The sequence below is a fragment of the Podarcis filfolensis genome, assembly GCF_964270895.1.
Source record: "Podarcis filfolensis genome assembly, chromosome: Z".
In the NCBI taxonomy this organism is placed as follows: Eukaryota; Metazoa; Chordata; class Lepidosauria; order Squamata; family Lacertidae; genus Podarcis; species Podarcis filfolensis.
In genome coordinates this window covers 29405905-29424685 of record NC_139617.1, presented here as the reverse complement: position 1 = coordinate 29424685, position 18781 = coordinate 29405905, and the positions used below count along the sequence as shown (strand labels likewise).

At 42.7% G+C, this 18781-nt stretch overlaps 1 protein-coding gene across 1 annotated transcript in view; it reads left to right on the top strand.

Annotated features, from left to right (window-relative positions):
- The window catches only part of LOC310754712 (G-protein coupled receptor 83-like), a gene marked incomplete at its 5' end in the record, with an annotated part of 50067 nt that overhangs the window by 17093 nt on the left and 14193 nt on the right, over positions 1-18781 (top strand). The gene's annotated exons all lie outside the window — the stretch shown is intronic.

Genomic DNA, 18781 nt, shown 5'->3' with positions numbered 1-18781 from the left:
CACAGAGGCTCACGGGTTTTCGCCTAACCCATCCAGACAACCAGTGCCTGGAGTCAGTCTTCCCCACTATTGCAAGATGTTCTGTATTTCTATTTAAGTTACAGCAATTATATCAAAATAATAAAATTTGCATCTATTCATATAAGCTACAAACTGGAAATGTTATGCACAGCTATATCCTTTTTGGGGATGCATAAATAGTGGTCCTATTGGAACTAACACCCTAATAAGGACATTGTTACATCCTGCAATCTTCAGATAGTAAGAGACTCCAAGGGTTCTTGCACTTACAAGGTTTCAGTTTCCTTGGAATGAAAGTCAATGGAACCTGTGGTAGCTTTAAGAGCTATGGTTTTATCTACCCATATATACAACCTGAGGATAGGATGGATGGTCTCACAGTATTAACACACCAGAATATTTTGTTTCCACATTAGGTTTCCCGGGAAGCTCTATGCTCTTGGCTCCAGCAAAGGGCAAGGCAGCTTCCAGCTTCCAGTATCAGCCCAAACACACACCAAAACTAACTCCCTTGGCCTATTGTTCTCCATCCTAGGATGATGGGACGGCAATCCAGGTGAGGTGGGAAAAGGCCCACCCTTATGTCTGTAATCATGCAGGGGTGTCCAAAGAGGGCCAGATTTGATGAAGTAAACAAACATGCGTGAGGGCCGACCAACGGGCCGACCAAACTTGTTGAGCTTTTTTTTAGGATTTTACCCCACAAAATAAACTGCCACAGGGTCTGGATTAGGCCCCCAAAATGGACTTTGGACATGCCTGCTGTAATGCAAGCTTTTGTGACAGGTAAATGGCAGTATTTAACTGGTCAACCAAGGTTTAACTGGCCAACCAATAACCTTAAATAAGTGGTTTAGTTGGTTCAGCAAGCTTCCTTTTATACAGTCTATCCTCACACGTGGGGAGAGTGCTCTTGTGCTTATGTCTTGCTTATGGGCTGCCCACAGGGATCATCTGGTTGGCCACTGTGAGAACATGATGCTAGACTAGATGAGCCATCGGCTTGATGCAGCAGGCTCTCCTTATAATCTTATGAACAGGGATCAGCACCCTCTGTCAGCTGCGGGCCGGTCCACCGTCCCTCAGACCATGTGGTGGGCTGGACTATATTGGGGTGGGGAGAGAACAAACTCCTATGCCCCAGAAATAACCCAGAGATGCATTTTAAATAAAAGCACACAAGCTACTCATGTAAAAATAGAGATGCATTTTAAATAAAATGACACATTCTACTCATGTAAAAACACGCTGATTCCTGGACCATCTGCAGGCTGGATTGAGAAGGCAATTGAGCCGCATCCAGCCCCCGGGCCTCAGGTTGCCTACCCCTGCTTATGAACATAAGGGATAAGAGTGCTCTTACACTCAAGTCCTTCTTATGGGCTTCCCACAGACATCTTTGACATCTGTGAGATGCTGAACAAGATGGGCCATAGGTCTGATGCAAATTCTTATGTTTTTTATGGTGTTTTTCCTCCTCCCTTGGTCAGATTCTGCTTCATCTACGGCAGCCTGACTGGATAGCTCCCCTGAGTGAGTCAGTGTTTCCATATTAGTTGCTCACACTAAAAAATAAGTAATTCGGGAATGAATACATTTGAATAAACTTTCACATTTCCCCCCCAATGAGACCTTGAGGGTGTTTCTGTATGTGTGCAAAGAAAATGCTGCAGGTCAATGTGTGAACCTGCAGAACAAAAGCCAACTCTTTCAAAATTGGCTGGTTTTCTTGGTATCTTAAAAATAATAGCAAGCACGTCGCAAACCGGGTGTGCCACATAATCCCATACATTCTAGAAGACGAGATGAAAGGTACATTTGGAGAGAGACATATTTGAAAACACCACAGCATACCCATTCCTCCAAAATGAACTAAGGAAAATCCTCACAACACTAAACAGGTTCACGCAGAAGGAAAGGGTAAGCAAACTATCTCCAACCCCATCCCCAGCAATCCCCCTGGTTCATCACCCACTATTCCAATATGCAGCACAAAACCTCCAGATAAAAACCTGGCAAGCCCATATCAACACAAGAAATACAAGGCAAACTAGGGGAGACCCAAATACCCTGGCTAACACATCACCAACTACATGCCTTCTTAAACAATCCAGCAGTAAAATCAGCAGCCACTAGGCCCTTGACCACCTTCGAAAATCTCCTCCTGACAGCAGAGGAACATGGTAAGGGGATGGTATCCACAATATACAAAATACTGCTCCAAAATCCCACAACCCCCCTTGATGCAATCAAAGAACAATGGGAGCACAACAACGAAATTAACCCCACCCAATGGACTAGAATGTGGTCTAAACTTCCCTTTAAATCCAAAAGAAGAGAACTCACTCTGAAACTTACAGATGGTACCTAACACCATGGGAACCGGTGCTGATACATCCAGGAACCTCAGCAAAATGTTGGAGAGGCTGCCCTTCCACAGGCCTCTCTACCTCTATGTGTCGTGGGAATGCCCCCAAATCCAACCCTACTAGACAGCAGTCCTGCAAGAAATATACAAAATAACTAAACAAGTATTAGAAGTCACCCCATAACTGGCCCTACTGAACATCTTCCAAAATAAGAATGCCCACTCGCACTAGAAAAGCTCATAACCCACCTACTCTCAGCAGCCAGAAGCCTCATAGCCAGACACTGGAGAGACCTGTCAGGAATGGACCACTGGGATCAAGTAGTATGAGAAAAGGCCTTACTAGAAAAGCTAACCAATAGACTGAAACTGACACGGGGACAAATAGAAGAGGATGCCTTCACCCCAGTATGCCTCCCCTTTATTACATACATAGCTCAACAAGACAAGAACGTGAATCCACTGACAGCGTATGAATCAATATGGCTAACTTGACCCAACAATCCTTCCCTCCCCCCATAAACAAATAACACTGCAGCCAACCAAAGGTAACCAACCACACCCTAGGCCACTCCCAACCTCTCTCACCAGCAAGGAAACGTAACAAACAAATAGAAAGAGAACCTACTCAAGGGTTGCTGACACAAAACCCCACACACATACACTAAGTAGAAGAATATAAGCTTTAGCACTCCACTCTACCCCACCCACCCCCTCTCCCCCCTTTTTCTTCCCAACTTTATACTGTCTCACAACGAATGTACTTGATCTGTAGAAAACACAACCTGAAAAAAGAGACAATACACGTACTTTTCTACACTAAGAAAATGTTTAATATAATTTGTTTTGGTTTTTTTTAAATAATAGCAAGTAACAGGTTGTTTCCTCAGATGCTTTTCCCTTTTTAGCAGATAAAAGAATTGTCCCTCACAAAAGTGGGACTGTCCTTGACACAACTATGATTTTACTGAAAGGAGAAGTGACAGAAGGGGTCAATTATTATGAGCACAAGCCAAAAAGGTACTGTAATTTTGGGAGCTATTTTTAGAGGCCAAATATCAAAAATCATAGGCTGTGTACAGAATACCAGTTTAAAACTGGTAGGCTGTAAGAACCTAAGATCATAAAATGAGGCTGCTGGATCAGGCCAATGGCCCACCTAGTCCAGCATCCTGTTCTCAGTGTGGCCTACAAGATGTTTGAAGAAAACAAGCAAGCAGGACCTGACTGAACACAACAGCCCTTCTCCCCTCCTTTGGTTTCCAGCAACTGGTATTTAGAAGCATTCCGTTTTTTCTCCATTTGCATCGAAGCTAATTTGGGAGAAAACACATCAAAATGCAGCATTTGATAAGAAACATCAGGATAGATGCAGGAAAAATACTAACTGTAGCTAACGTTGTTTACACTGCTTCACAAAGGTAGAGAGTGCACTGGGTGCAGAGTAAACAAGAAGGATATGTTCTCTGAAACATAGAAATGTTTTATAATACACAAAATAAATAATGTCAGTTGGGTAAGGCTGAAACCATGTCTATTGGCTAAAGATGCCAAGTGTGGGAGAAATCTCCCTTTAGGGGTTCAATAGGCCAGGGTAATAGAGCTTTTTTGGCAAAATCTCATAGTTTTTTTGCGTGCGCTCTCTCTCTCTCTCTCTCTCTCTCTCTATATATATATATATATATAAGGCTCAATTAAGGATAATATACCACAAAGGCTTCAGTAACTACTGGGGATGCGAATTTTAGAGGAAGGGAGGCCAATTCAGCTGAATGAACACACAATATTCAACCTGTCCTCTCCAGTGAAGGCTCTCAATAAAGCCTCTCATTGCTGCATAGTGTGGTGTCTTGGATTTCCTACAACAGAGCTTTTATTTGAGCAACATCTTAAAACTGGAAGCAGGTGCACTTTAAAAGTAACAGGCGATGGAGATGGCTGCAGGAAGGCATGATATGAAATTATAAAATTATGACTGGCAGGGAGAAAGTGGATAGAGACAGCTGCTTCCTTTTCTTTAGAACTCGGAGTCACCCAATAAAAATTATCAGTAGTAGGTTCAAAAGTAAGCTGCACTTTGGACAGACCCCAAGCTGTGGTGATGGCCCCTAGCTCAGATGACTTTTAAAAGGGGTGGGGGGGCAAGCACTGTTACATGTCGAATATTAGAGGATCTTTGCTGTTCTTGTTGTCTTCGGTAGATAAAATACACGACTCTCGCTTCAAATGTCAAAGGAGAAGCCTGAGTCAGAAGGAAAAGAATAAAGTCCTCATTCATTATTCATGGTCTTTGCTGCCCTCCAGTGGGTGTGTGCAAACACAGCTTGCATGGACTGTTTTTTATTGAGATAAGAGTGGAGATGGTAGGTTCAGCAGGCTTTACGGAGAAGAGTCTTTTTTGTTTTGACACCTTGGGAAATTAGATTGGCCTCCTTACTATATAGCTTCTGTCTGCAGCTTTTATTATTATTATTATTATTATTATTATTATTATTATTATTATTATAGTTGTAGTATTAAATCTGTTGCTGTATTCTGCTGAATGTGCTTGGTGTTTTATTGTTACTTTTCGCTACTGTGATTAAAGCTTGGTTTTACTGCTTTCATTCCGGCTTCAGGAAGCCTAGCAAATATTGAGTGATAACTAGCTTGAAAACTTCCTCTTTTTTTAATATAAAATGCTTTTAGTTCATTTTGCAATGTATAAGTAGCATCTTGACTCACAGTCTTTTCATTATTCACCCATAAGAGCGTTCAGAAAATCATGAATGAAAGAATAATACATCGTCACACCATACAAATGGCATATGAGAACATACTCTAATCAAGGAGATCGCTCCAAAGTCCACTGTAAGGTTGTGAGGAAGTCCTGGTCTGCCCTTCCTGTCTCATGTTGGATGTGAACAGTTGCCAGACCATGTAGAAAGAAGAGGCACTTTTTCTTCCTTTACACACATGAAACTGGCATGTTGGTTTTTCTGCTAGTGCTACGGATCAGGCCCTTGCCATTTGCCACCAAAAACTGGAAGGTATTCAGGCCATCAGCTGGACTGACACTCCCCCAAACTCACAACAATATATCTGAGTGAACAGATTCTCCTAACAATATGCTTTTCGCACTTCCTTTATCAGTTTTTTCCATCTATTCGTATGTATACTATTCATCAAAGCATATACTAGTCCTTATGTTACTATGAGCAGCCAGACCAGTAATAGCCCAATACAGTGGTACCTCGGGTTAAGTACTTAATTCATTCCGGAGGTCTGTTCTTAACCTGAAACTGTTCTTAATCGGTAAATCTTGTCTAAAATCAAGAAGATGAAAAGGTACTTTGACATTTGTGATGGACGAAGTTGCTTGCACAGTGATTTTCCAAAATGCTTGAGCTCAGTTACTTGCCCATCTCATGTGGAAAAAATCTGCTATCTTGTTGTACAGTTCTTTCTCAGCAATGATCACAGAGTGAATTGACTCTCAGTTCCAAAAAAAAGGAAAGACCAAACTAATGGAAAATCTCCCCTTTGTAGAATGTATTGTGAAAACAGTAAAAACATACTACTGTGATGCTTATGACAGCTTTAATTTGTCAGAGAAATAGCATTCACTGGGTAACCCACAAAAGTGGAGTCCACATGCCTGTACATTACACAGGTTTATATAGAGGTATTCTTCACCTTACCTTTAGAAGAAGAGTTTGGATTTGATATCCCGCCTTTTACTCCCTTTAAGGTGTCTCAAAGTGGCTAACATTCTCCTTTCCCTTCCTCCCCCACAACAAACACTCTGTGAGGTGAGTGGGGCTGAGAGACTTCAAAGAAGTGCGACTGGCCCAAGGTCACCCAGCAGCTGCATGTGGAGGAGCGGAGACGCGAACCCGGTTCCCCAGACTACGAGACTACCGCTCTTAACCACTATACCACACTGGCTCTAATGAAACTCTAATGAAAATTCTTCCTTATGTTTAATTGCAATCTCCTTTCTTGTCACTTGAATCCACTGGTTTGGGTTCTACCCTCCAGAGAAGGAGAAAACAAGCTTGCTCCATCTTCCATGTGAAAGCTTTTTGGCTATATGAAGATGGCTATCATATCTCCTCTCAGTCTCCTCTTTTCCAGGCTGAACATGCCCAGCTCTCTCCACCATTCCTCAAAAGGCTGGTTTTACAGAGTCTTTATCATCTTGGTCACCCTTCTCTGCACACATTCCAGCTTGTCAATATCCTTCTTAAACTGTAGCATCCAGAACAGGATGCAGTACTTTAGGTGTGGTCTGACCAAGGCAGAATACAGCAAGACTATAACTTCCCTTGATCAGGACACTAGATTTCTGTTGATGCAGCCTAGAAAAGCATTAGCCCTTTTTTGCTGCTGCTGCTGCTGCATCACACTGTTGACACCAGTTTATGACAGAGCAGGCCCATCACTTTTTAGCTCTTTGCGTAAGGTGCAGACCTGCCTTTGCCTCCCTTGGGGTGGTTCAACTATTATATGCACCCCTGAGAAACACTTGGTTTACCCCTTAAAACCAACTACAAATCTATGCTTGCAATTGACTCTCAGTAAGAAAGCTCAGTAAGGGACGCAGGTGGTGCTGTGGACTAAACCACAGAGGCTAGGGCTTGCTGTTCAGAAAGTCCGAACCCAAAGGGTGCTCATCAATGGTTCCTCTTCATCCTGCAGAAGAGTGACTAGTGGGGTGCCACAGGGTTCTGTCTTGGGCCCGGTCTTATTCAACATCTTTATCAACGACTTGGATGATGGACTCAAGGGCATCCTGATCAAATTTGCAGATGACACCAAACTGGGAGGGGTGGCTAACACCCCAGAGGACAGGATCACACTTCAAAACGACCTTGACAGATTAGAGAACTGGGCCAAAACAAACAAGATGAATTTTAACAGGGAGAAATGTAAAGTATTGCACTTGGGCAAAAAAAATGAGAGGCACAAATACAAGATGGGTGACACCTGGCTTGAGAGCAGTACATGTGAAAAGGATCTAGGAGTCTTGGTTGACCACAAACTTGACATGAGCCAACAGTGTGACGCGGCAGCTAAAAAAGCCAATGCAATTCTGGGCTGCATCAATAGGAGTATAGCATCTAGATCAAGGGAAGTAATAGTGCCACTGTATTCTGCTCTGGTCAGACCTCACCTGGAGTACTGTGTCCAGTTCTGGGCACCACAGTTCAAGAAGGACACTGACAAACTGGAACGTGTCCAGAGGAGGGCAACCAAAATGGTCAAAGGCCTGGAAACGATGCCTTATGAGGAACGGCTAAGGGAGCTGGGCATGTTTAGCCTGGAGAAGAGGAGGTTAAGGGGTGATATGATAGCCATGTTCAAATATATAAAAGGATGTCACATAGAGGAGGGAGAAAGGTTGTTTTCTGCTGCTCCAGAGAAGCGGACACGGAGCAATGGATCCAAACTACAAGAAAGAAGATTCCACCTAAACATTAGGAAGAACTTCCTGACAGTAAGAGCTGTTCGACAGTGGAATTTGCTGCCAAGGAGTGTGGTGGAGTCTCCTTCTTTGGAGGTCTTTAAGCAGAGGCTTGACAACCATATGTCAGGAGTGCTCTGATGGTGTTTCCTGCTTGGCAGGGGGTTGGACTCGATGGCCCTTGTGGTCTCTTCCAACTCTATGATTCTATGATTCTATGATTCTAAGTCAGCGGTTCGAATCCTCACAATGGGGTGAGCTCCCGTTGTTCGGTCCCTGCTCCTGCCCACCTAGCAGTTCGAAAGCATGTAAAAGTGCAAGTAGATAAATAGGTACTGCTCCGGCAGGAGGGTAAACGGCGTTTCTGTGCGCTGCTCTGGTTTGCCAGAAGCGGCTTAGTCATGCTGGCCACATGACCCGGAAGCTGTACACCGGCTCCCTCAGCCAATAAAGTGAGATGAGCACCGCAACCCCAGAGTCGGTCATGACTGGACCTAATGGTCAGGGGTCCTTTGCCTTTACCTTTAAGAAAGCTGAAGAATTTCACTCGAGCTAACCAAAACTCCATTTCCCACATGAAGACACAGATTTGAACATGGCTATCCTTTGATCTGAAGACTGAGATGTACTGGGCCTACCTTGATCCACCCACCTTGAGTGGCTGAACTCCTGCAGAGTCCTTTGGGCAATAAGCAGCATGGAGTCAGAAACAAGCAGAAGAATTGTGAGACTCTGACCAGGAAGCCCTGGTGATGAGGCACTGATAATACCTATATATTGTGACAAGATGAGGAGGAGAATTCATTCAGCAAACATGGAAATGTCAAAGGCAATAACATCTGTGGGATTTTTTGATGCAGCTCCTGCTGTCTAACACCTGGTTTGTCTGTTGTTCTGATTTCAGGTTCTGTTAAAATCCTCTCAAGGTAAAAAAACACACAAAGCAACTAGTACCATACACTGGGATATCAACATTCACAGGTTTTAAACCAAAGTGTTTTGCTGTAAATCTGAGGAGAGCTTCTGATCATGGCACCTGGAAAGTCTAGAGGTGTTTAAATGCCTCCAGCTGAGTTGAATAGTAGAAGCAAATTAAGATGCAAATCCTACTCCTCAGTTGAATTAAGGAAGGAAGGAATATTCATTATGATCACAGACCAAGAAAATTAAATACATGGGCCCATCCAGTCCAGCTTCCTGTTCACACAGTGCCCAACCACATGCCTGTGGGAAAACCACAAGCAGGATTCAAGTGCAAGAGCAACACTCTCCCCTCCTGTGGTTTCCAGCAACTGGTATTCAGAAGTATTGCTGCCTCCATCTGTGGAGGCAGAGCATAGCCTTCAACAGCCCTCTCCTCCATGAATTTGTTTAATTCTGCTTTTTTAAAGCCATCCAAGTTGGTGGCCATCACTGCCTCCTGGGGGAGTGAGTTCCTATTCTGAACCACAAGCCCAAAGGAGGTTGAGTGCAGGGATACCAAAGAAGGTTGTCAAAAACATCAGAGTGATCAGTTCCAGTGCTTTATTAAACAAAGATGTAAAGCAGGGGTCAGCAACCTTTTTCAGCAGGGGGCTGGTCCACTGTCCCTCAGACCTTGGGGGGGCAGGACTATATGGGGGGGATGAACGAATTCCTATGCCCCACAAATAACCCTGAGATGCATTTTAAATAAAAGTACACATTCTACTCATGTAAAAACACGCTGATCCCTGGACCGTCCGCAGGCCAGATTGAGAAGGCAATTGAGCTGGATCCGGCCCCTGGGCCTTAGTTTGCCTACCCATGGTGTAGACTTACAGCAAATTAGCCTGCCAGGTCTCTCAGCCTTTCCAGATGTGAGATGGACAGCAAGGAGATGACTTGTCCACACCCAAGCAAGTGTGCATGCATTCTTTATACACAAAGCAGCATACATCACTTTGGCCAGGGCTTCCCATCACTCCACCTGGCCAGCTGACGGCATAGGTGGCAAATATCCACATCTTACAGATAGTTCTTCTTTCTGAGCTCAGAGCCCCAAGCCCACAGATGAGGATAACATCAAAACAAGTAGGTATAAACATATATGAGCTCATTGCTACAACAACTACCAGTTAATCTTGGGGTTATCTTGACTACCAAGATGACAGTTTGTAGAGCTTCCAAAACAGTTCACCTTTGGTTCAACACAGCTCCATAGTTTAAAAATGTGCTGTGTGAAGAACTAATTGAAATGGACACACACACACGAAACTGACAGCAAATTTCTCCTCGTCTGCACTGATTTCAGATTTAATTTTGCAACGCTCTCAGTAATGTGGAAATAAATGTGCCTTAATCAAAACAATACCTAATCTATAGTAGACCTTCCCAGGAGACTTTGTTTATTTTTTGTTTGGTTTGGTTTTGGTTTTGGTTTTCAAAAGCTTATTTCTCAATTGGCAAATTAAAATAAAACCAGCAAAACATCAGCATATACATATGCAAATAAGATTAGTAAGATTAGCCACATCCTGCAGCAGACACAGTAAATATAAGGAAGGGTTCTTAATAGCGGGGACATCAAAATCCAGCTGCACTTACTATTTATTTAAACAATTTATATACCACTTACCTACAATAGTCTCCAGTGGTTTACAATGCAAAAGAACATGATCAACATATTCTGTCACTCCAGCCCCACACAGACACTAATGTTTGTTGTCCAGCTCTTGTTAAATTGTCCATTTATCAATGCAGAAGGCAACACACAGAGACAAGTGAGCATAAACGCTTTCTAGTGTTTGGAGACCCTTTGGAAACAGTTTCACTGTAGAGTTTGCAACTTTATTTAAAAGTAAGTTTAATAAGCACAGTGGAGCTTATTCTGTAGTTAGCTTTCTTCCAGCAGCTTCTGGGGAAATTTCAGTCAAGGGTTGGAAGGCCCCTATTATTAGCACCACAGGCTGCCGTCAAACTGCAAAATTAAGATTGACAGGCATTCCATTTTGATCACTCCTGTGCACATTACTTGTGAATACCATGGGACTTACCGGTACATCTAAGCAAACACTAGCTGGATTTTTCTGTGATTTGAGGATCAACTTTCTATTCTGAGGTGTTGCCCACCAACCCAATCTCCAAGCAGTGCTTGGAGGATTCCAGGTGCTTCTCTGGGGTTGTTCCCTTGGAATGAGGGACAGTGGAGAGTGTAGTGTCTTTAGGATATATGGTTTATTTACACACGTATACAACCTGAGTCTATGATGAGGAGCTTGCAGGATTAGCAACCAAAAAAGGTCTTGCTTCTCCCATAGTCACAGTCTTGGATTCCAGCAAAAATGAAGCATGGCTATCACTCTCAGACTTCTACCTGCAGCCTGCTTCTAGCCCAGCTCTCACACAGTACACAAACACACACACACACATGTGTGTGGATTGGGTTGAGTGGGGAAGAATTGTAAACTGTGAGTTGAAAGGGAAATGAGATTCAGTTTTCACTGTGGTTTAAAAACAACCCTTGGATTTCTCCCTCTTCTGCACTGAGTGATCAGAACCACCATCCCTTCTTATCCTCTTGTAGTAAAAAGCATTACTGTAAGTGTCACTCATCATCCTGTAAATGACAGAAGGAACTCAAGCACTTCACTACTAGCAAGCTCCCTCCCACCTCGCCCACTTTCCTGCCTATCTCTGATTGGCCAGTCAGTTAAGGCACATGTACCCAGTGATTAGAAGGGACTGTGTGTGTTTGATGTTCTGCAGGACTAGAGGAAGAGCAGGCAGAACAGGGCGTCCTGCAAGAAGGCACAGTGAGAGATTGGGAAGTAGTTCATCAGCAGAGGAGGGAAAGAGTGCTCAACATTTTCCTTTGGGCCATAGGTTTGGGTGGCTGTGGAAAAGCCAGCAGGATCAACCGAAGCAGTTCCCAGAGGGTGAGTAAAGTGAAAAGGACAAGTAAAATTGTTTTCATTGCCTGTCACCCATGCATCAATATTCCTGTGCTGCTGCAGATTTCCGCGGCTTTTGCACAATTTTGTATTCATGTGTTCGGATGTTTCTGGCGAGTTAAATCAAAAGGATGCGGCTCGACTGCAGAGTTGGTTTGATACTACGTTGAACATGTAACACTAGAAGATAATGTATTGTGGTTTCTGAAGTAGCACAGATCTTGCCTTGAATGTGTAATAAAGACAATAATAGCTGTATTACTACAGTGATACCTCGGGTTAAGAACTTAATTCGTTCTGGAGGTCCGTTCTTAACCTGAAACTGTTCTTAACCTGAGGTACCACTTTAGCTAATGGGGCCTCCCGCTGCCGCTGCGCCACCGCTGCGCAATTTCTGTTCTCATCCTGAAGCAAAGTTCTTAACCTGAGGTACTATTTCTGGGTTAGCGGAGTCTGCAACCTGAAGCATCTGTAACCCGAGGTACAACTGTACTATTATAGTAGTAGTAAGCACTATTTGAAGGTTCTTTAGACTATACGATGTGTCTACCATTTCCAGCTGTGTATAAATGTTTATACAGAATCAGAGAATCGTAGAGTTGAAAGCGACCCTCTGCAATGAATATATTCTGTTATATTGGGATGCTATCATGGGCATCACCAGAGGGAGAGAAGACAGCAGACACACACACCCAGCAAGGAGCTCCCACACACACTCCCCCCCCCCCAATTGCTGGACTCCTGCCACAAACATATACCCTTATTTTTCATTCAGAGATCTTAACACGTGGGATACAACTCGCCCATCTAGACGTATATCGGTACTTTGCCCCTTCTGTACGCACCCTCAGAAAAAATAAATGTCTGGTGCTGCCACTGGACTTCTTTTCTTATAGACACACATTCAAAGGCTGTTTGTGAAATGTATGACTTTCCATGCTTTATATGTTTTAAGGCATTCTTAAAAGTTTTTTAATGTTTCAGAAGCTTAAAATAGTTTCCAAGTGTTTTAAATATTCTTTTGTTTTTGGGTTTTTTATAGTGCTGTTTGGTGTTTGCCACCCTGGGCTCCTTTGGGAGAAAGGGCATGACATAAAAATTGCAATAAATAGTAACATTGCCATTCCATCTCCAGGTTTGCACTGGCAATTCTGAAACAGACTCTTACTCACATTGAAATCTAACTTTTTCTGCTAGACCACAGTACACTAAAGCTTTCTTTCGGCTTTATTTCTGAGGAGACAAACTGAATGATAATTCTTAGGCATAGAAATATACAGTGGCAAGGCATTTAGTAGACTGAGTACAAAAAAGCCTGTCATATTAATCTTTGCTCTGGTTCCAGTGCTTTCCCTTGACTGGTTTCTGAAGCTGAGTACAAACAGCATTAGCCATGATCCAGAGACATCTTGCCGTGTTTTATAAAATATTGCTGGTTGGTGCACTTTCCCTCAAATCAGCTTCCCTTTGATTTTAAAATGCAAGCCACAATTAAGCTGAGGTATGTACACTTGAGAGAGCTGTTGCATGTGTGCAAATGACAACCTCTGCTTCCCTCTGGGGAAAACTGCCCTTTAGTGCTCAATCGGAGCAAACACCAATTGGATTCTCTCTGGATTGACATTTGCACTGATTTTAACACTAAAAAGTGGGTTTTCCCTGGGAAAGGAGCCAGGCAAAGGGGAAAACGCTTGGGCCCTTGCTTTCTAGGCACAGGGCAAGCAGAAGTGTGGGTTAGCCCTTAGCTTAATCTACCTCACAGGGATGTTGTGGGGATTAAATGAGGAGCGCGAGAGAACTGTGCATGCCATCTTGAGTTCCTTGGATAGAAAGGTGGGATATAAATGCACTTGGGCATAGATTGCTTTTGTTTTGTAATATTGAATTTATTCTGTGTTTGCCAGATTGTTGATTTTTGCTGCTTTTGAATTTACTGACGTTCTGCATTTGCCTTTCCCATGCTCTGTGTTTTGAATGTTTGCTGTAAAATGCCTTGGGCACAGCTCATTGTGGAAATAAACTCAACCAATAAATCAAAGCCAGACTGAAGTGATCCAGAGAATCTGCTTCTTCCGTAAAGAGGCACTGGCACCACCTTCTCAAGTACCTTGCCCAATAAGGGGATATTTGTAATTGGGCAGTAGTGGTCAGAACCCATGGCCCAGGGAGGGCCTCTTCTCACTTAGGAGTCAATGGCCTTGTCCACCTCCCCATTCCATGTGAGACCAGAGCCCTTAGATGAGCACCAGCACTGCAACTAGAATGCCACCCCACCTCACTGGCCCCCAGAACATTCGGGAATCCCTAAAATTCCATAGGTCACTCGATGTCCTCAAGTTTAATTTGGACCTCATTCACCTGGGTTAGCAGTTTCAAACTCAAACATCAAATTAAATATAATTTATTTACAGTAGATAGGCTACAAGTACAGTATAAAAGTTACAGAAGTTACAAAAGTATAAACAGTATAAAAGTTAAGGGGAAGGGCGCAAAAAGCAATAATAGCTTGTCAAAGGTCACATCCGCACCATATATTTCAAGTGATATCATACTACTTTAAATACCCATGGGCTCTGGGAGCTGTAGTTTGTCGAGGAGGCCCCTATTATATAAATAAGGACAGTTGTACTGAGGGAAATAATTCCAGAGCTGGGGCACCAACACAGAGAAGGCCCCTTCTCTGTTCACCACCCATCAGACCTCTAACGGCATAGAGACCTGGGAAAGGGCAGGCTTCTGGAGCAGATGGTCCCTGAAGTATCTGTTGGAAGTGCAACAGCAGCGATCGTTCAGTTTGTAACTTTGTAGTAAATTCTTTTACTGTTACAGTCTGTTAAAGCCAAGAGGTGGGTGGGTGGAGGTGTCACATAGCAACCAAGCAGAGTGGCATGATCTACCCTGAGGTGGCATGCACTCGGATTGGCTCTGTAGTTCTGAGGGAGTTTTTTTAATTTGTGTGTTTGGCTGAATGTCTCTCTGCTACGTACAAGGCCTGAACTAAGAAAGACAAAACCTCTCTGTTCCTTTCTCTTCAGATTACACACTGTCTCTGTTCAGTTTGCTCAGTAAAGTGTTATCTGGACTTTTCTTTCTGGAACTGCATTTGGGTTATTTAAGTGACTTTGCTTACAATATCTGGGTCCAATGTGTTAGTACAGAAGACAGGTACATTGCAATGCTGCAAGATGCAATTTTTTAAAAAGGTGGGCAGGTAATGGCAAAACCAGGTCTAACATGTTATTGGAGGGCCCTGTGTAAAAGGAGCCCCCCCTCCGGATGCCCAATAACTCTCTGCACCACACATGGGGGTCTTGGTTGATGCAGCTGCCTTACTGTGAAAGGGAGAGGCACAAGTGGAAAAATAAGTGGGGGTTCTCAACAAAAAAATAAATCACAGTGGAAACTGCTCCTTGAGGATAAGCAGTTTGAAAACAAGTCCCAGGCAATTAGATTTTATTTGTGTATAACTTTCAGTTTTAATAATTGTGCAGTGAATAGAGAATGTTATTGCCTTCAGCTGACAAACAATGGCCGGAAGTATTATGTACTGTGCAATCATATGCCTGCCTGCTTTGAAGTAACCTCTGCTATCTTCAATGGGGCTTGTTGTCAGGTAATGATATATAGGATTGCTGCCTTAGGGTAGCTTCATCCAATACAATTTCCTGTATGAATTATCATTCCTATGTAAGAAAACCACTCACTTGTGCACCATAATGTGTGCATTCCTACCCATGTTTCATTGTATTGCATTGCCAAATTGATTTCTAGGTACCCAGGAACAGCTATGGGCAAGATTCCTGTATTAAAGGGGGTTGGACTAGATGACCCTTGGGGTCACTTCCAACTCTACAATTCTACGATTCTATTCTATGTATGAGGCTGTACACACAGTTGCTTCTTGTTTGTTGCATAGAATCTTACTCTTACTGCTGATTCATGACTGGTAAAAAAAATGTTACCTGTAGGTATGCGGTTATTAGTTTTATAACACAATTTAAAACAGATTACGTGAGTATTTTAAAAAATATAACTGGGAAAATTCACAGCAGAAATGCACTTCAACAGACAAAAGGGGTGATTTGCTGAACCAATTTAATGTCTGAACTGTCAGTATTTTGCAGTACTGATTCAAGTAGATCATTTAAAGTAAATAGGTGCTGTTTTGTGCCAGGATATGCAAATCTACCGTACTTTATTTCTTCTTTGAGAAAAGGACATTTGGTTTGGAAACTGACAGGGAAATTCACAGTAAAACATGGGATGAATGAATGACTAACATGAAGATGCTTTAAGATACCTTAAGTGAATTATGATGGATGCCAGACAAATTCTCATTGTCATGTAACCATCCCACAAGCAAATCACAATGAATGCTTGATAAAGACCAGATATAATCTAGCCTCTGAGGAAGCTTTGTGCAAGCAGTCAGAATGAATACCCAATAAATAGCTAGTTTGTAAGGGCTCCTGAAGTAGATTTAACAAACAAGCCACATATTTAAGACACAAGAAATGTAATCTAGAAACATGCACCTTTTAAATAAGTGCGAATTTTTGTTCCATTCATTTCATAAAAATGTACCAGGTAAAGTCAATAAGGTGCAGTGGTCACTTAAAACTTAATTCCTGGTGCCCAAATTTTGGGGTTTGTAGTTAAGTGTGAACCCCATGTTTGATGTATCAATTGCTCAGTTTGTGGGGTGCTACAAGACACAAGGTTTTCGCTGCAAAAAACCTGCAAAACTTTGGTACAGGTTTGGAGAGGATCCCAAATTTAGGGGTTCGTAGTTAATGGGGCTGATTTTCAGCAGTAGTTAGTTAAACCATAGGCCTAAACACACTTACCCCACTTACCCCCAGGTAAGTAAGTAAATCCCATTGAGCTTAGTGGGATTTGGATCTGAGCAACCTTGTGTGGGATTGTACTGTGCCATTGCATCTCCTTCTGGTAAGACATAAAAGCTGACTCTCCAAACATGATTGCTGGCTTTGTCTGCTGTGTTCTTTCTGGGTTTTAACTAAATGTTGGTGAGCATTGCCTTCCAATCGTAACAATTTAGGTGGGTGGAAAAGGAAAGCACTGTTCTCCTGGGACTGCAGACTGGAAGGGCAGCACTCTCTGAAGAGCCTCTTGGCCCTATCCACTGGGTAAAGAAGGAACAACTGCAGAGAGCTTGCTTTGTGCCTCTCTGTCAGGAAAAGCACTTTAAAAAATATTATATCCAGGGCTTTTGTTCCCCCAGCCAGAACTCACTGGAACTTAGTTCTGGCACCTCTCAAGTGGGCACCATTGCCATTCTAAAAGAATAAGGGAGGCATTCATGGTGAGTTCTGCTTTTTCTAGAAAAATAGCACGTATTGTACCTGAGAACTGGTGTCTGAGTTTGCCTTTTTTCCCATCTCCAGTCCAGCCTCTTTTCTTTTTGTGTTGTGTCTTTTAAATTGTAAACCTGAGGGGCAGGGACTATGGTAGCTTACTACAGATTGATGAAAGCTGCTTCGGAGACTGGGTCCCCTCCCCCCCACTGCACACACACCTGAAGGGCAGAGAATTAATGAATGAATAGTATATAAACAACTTTTATTATTTGTTCTCCGTTTAGCATGCTGGATTATGAGTACTCTGGTAGACAAAGGGGAGCACAGGTAGTACTTTTTTAAAAGTTAGGTTTGTTTCTCTATGTCTACATAGCACTACAGTACAATTGCATCTTACACGTTTTTAATTTGTGTGATTTCAAGCTTGTGTGGTCCAAGTCTGGCTGGTTGAAATTGAACAAATTAAATGTATGCAAGGTTTTCCTGGCACAAAAAGAACTTTTGAGCTCTCTGCCAGGGGTGGTGCTGGGAGATCTCATGGGGACTTGGATGGCTCCATAATATCTTGTGAGAACATATCAGAGCTGGGGGCCCCAGAGTTGATGGGTATTATCATTCAAATGGTGTGCATGCACCATATCTTGTGATCAATTATGTGGGGCAGAGCTTACCAATATTTTATTCAAGTTGGCACCCCTGAAACCATGGCAACTGTCTGAACAACCCTAACCACAGAGTTTCAGAAAGGGGGGGTGCTAACTTTATAGACTTTTGCTTCAGAACTAGGTTGCCTGTTCGCTCTGAGCTGGTAATGTTTACTGTTGGGAGGAACATGTTCTGGAAATGGACATTTTATTTTCACAATCTAGTCACAATAACTCTTAGTTATCAAACCTTGCTCAGTTTGTACAGAGTTACAATCGTGCCTCATCTGTTCATCTGGCTGCCTACTGATTGAAAAATGTAATTGAAAGCAAAAGACTAAATAAATAACCCTTCATTTTATACTGTACTGAAGAAGAACACGGAATGCAGGAAGAAAAGAAAACAGAGGTGAACTTATGGTGCCAGAAGCCAGCTTGTTCCCTGTTTAGGACATTGTTCCAAGCTCATCTCTGAATATGTCAGGAGACCTGTTATCAAGGCAATTTGCATAGTCGCTTTCTATTGTACAGAAAAGAAAAAATCAAATCTATCAGCATAATGTTAATGTTTTCCCCTGATATCATTCACAGATTCTGCAGGACAATCCAGCTGGGAAGAGAATTATAAAGAAGGGAGGGAAAAATACACATTTTAGAAGAATTGTGCTCCAAAAAAATTGACAAAGCAAATAGGAGGGTAAAGTGCTTTGGAAAAAGGAAGGGGGGAGAACAAAACACTGTAGGGCATTCTCAGAAGTTGGAAGACTGAATGCCTCAATAACGGTTAGCACAAAATGACTCAAGATGACCAATTAAAGCTGCACACCTGATCTTTCTCCATGATTTGTGTGTGCTCTGCCGTATGCCATTTTTCTTTATTTTTGTGCACATATATGCTGCCCTTCAGCATGCAAAAGAAAAACGAGCACACCAGATTCTCCCAGCTCCACTTTTACTGTCCACATTTTTTGTCAAATGACACACTAGTGCCTTTCTGACAGTGTGCTACAAAACATATTTAATGCACCTCAAGACTTCTTTCTACTTGTATATTTAAATGCTGCCTTTGT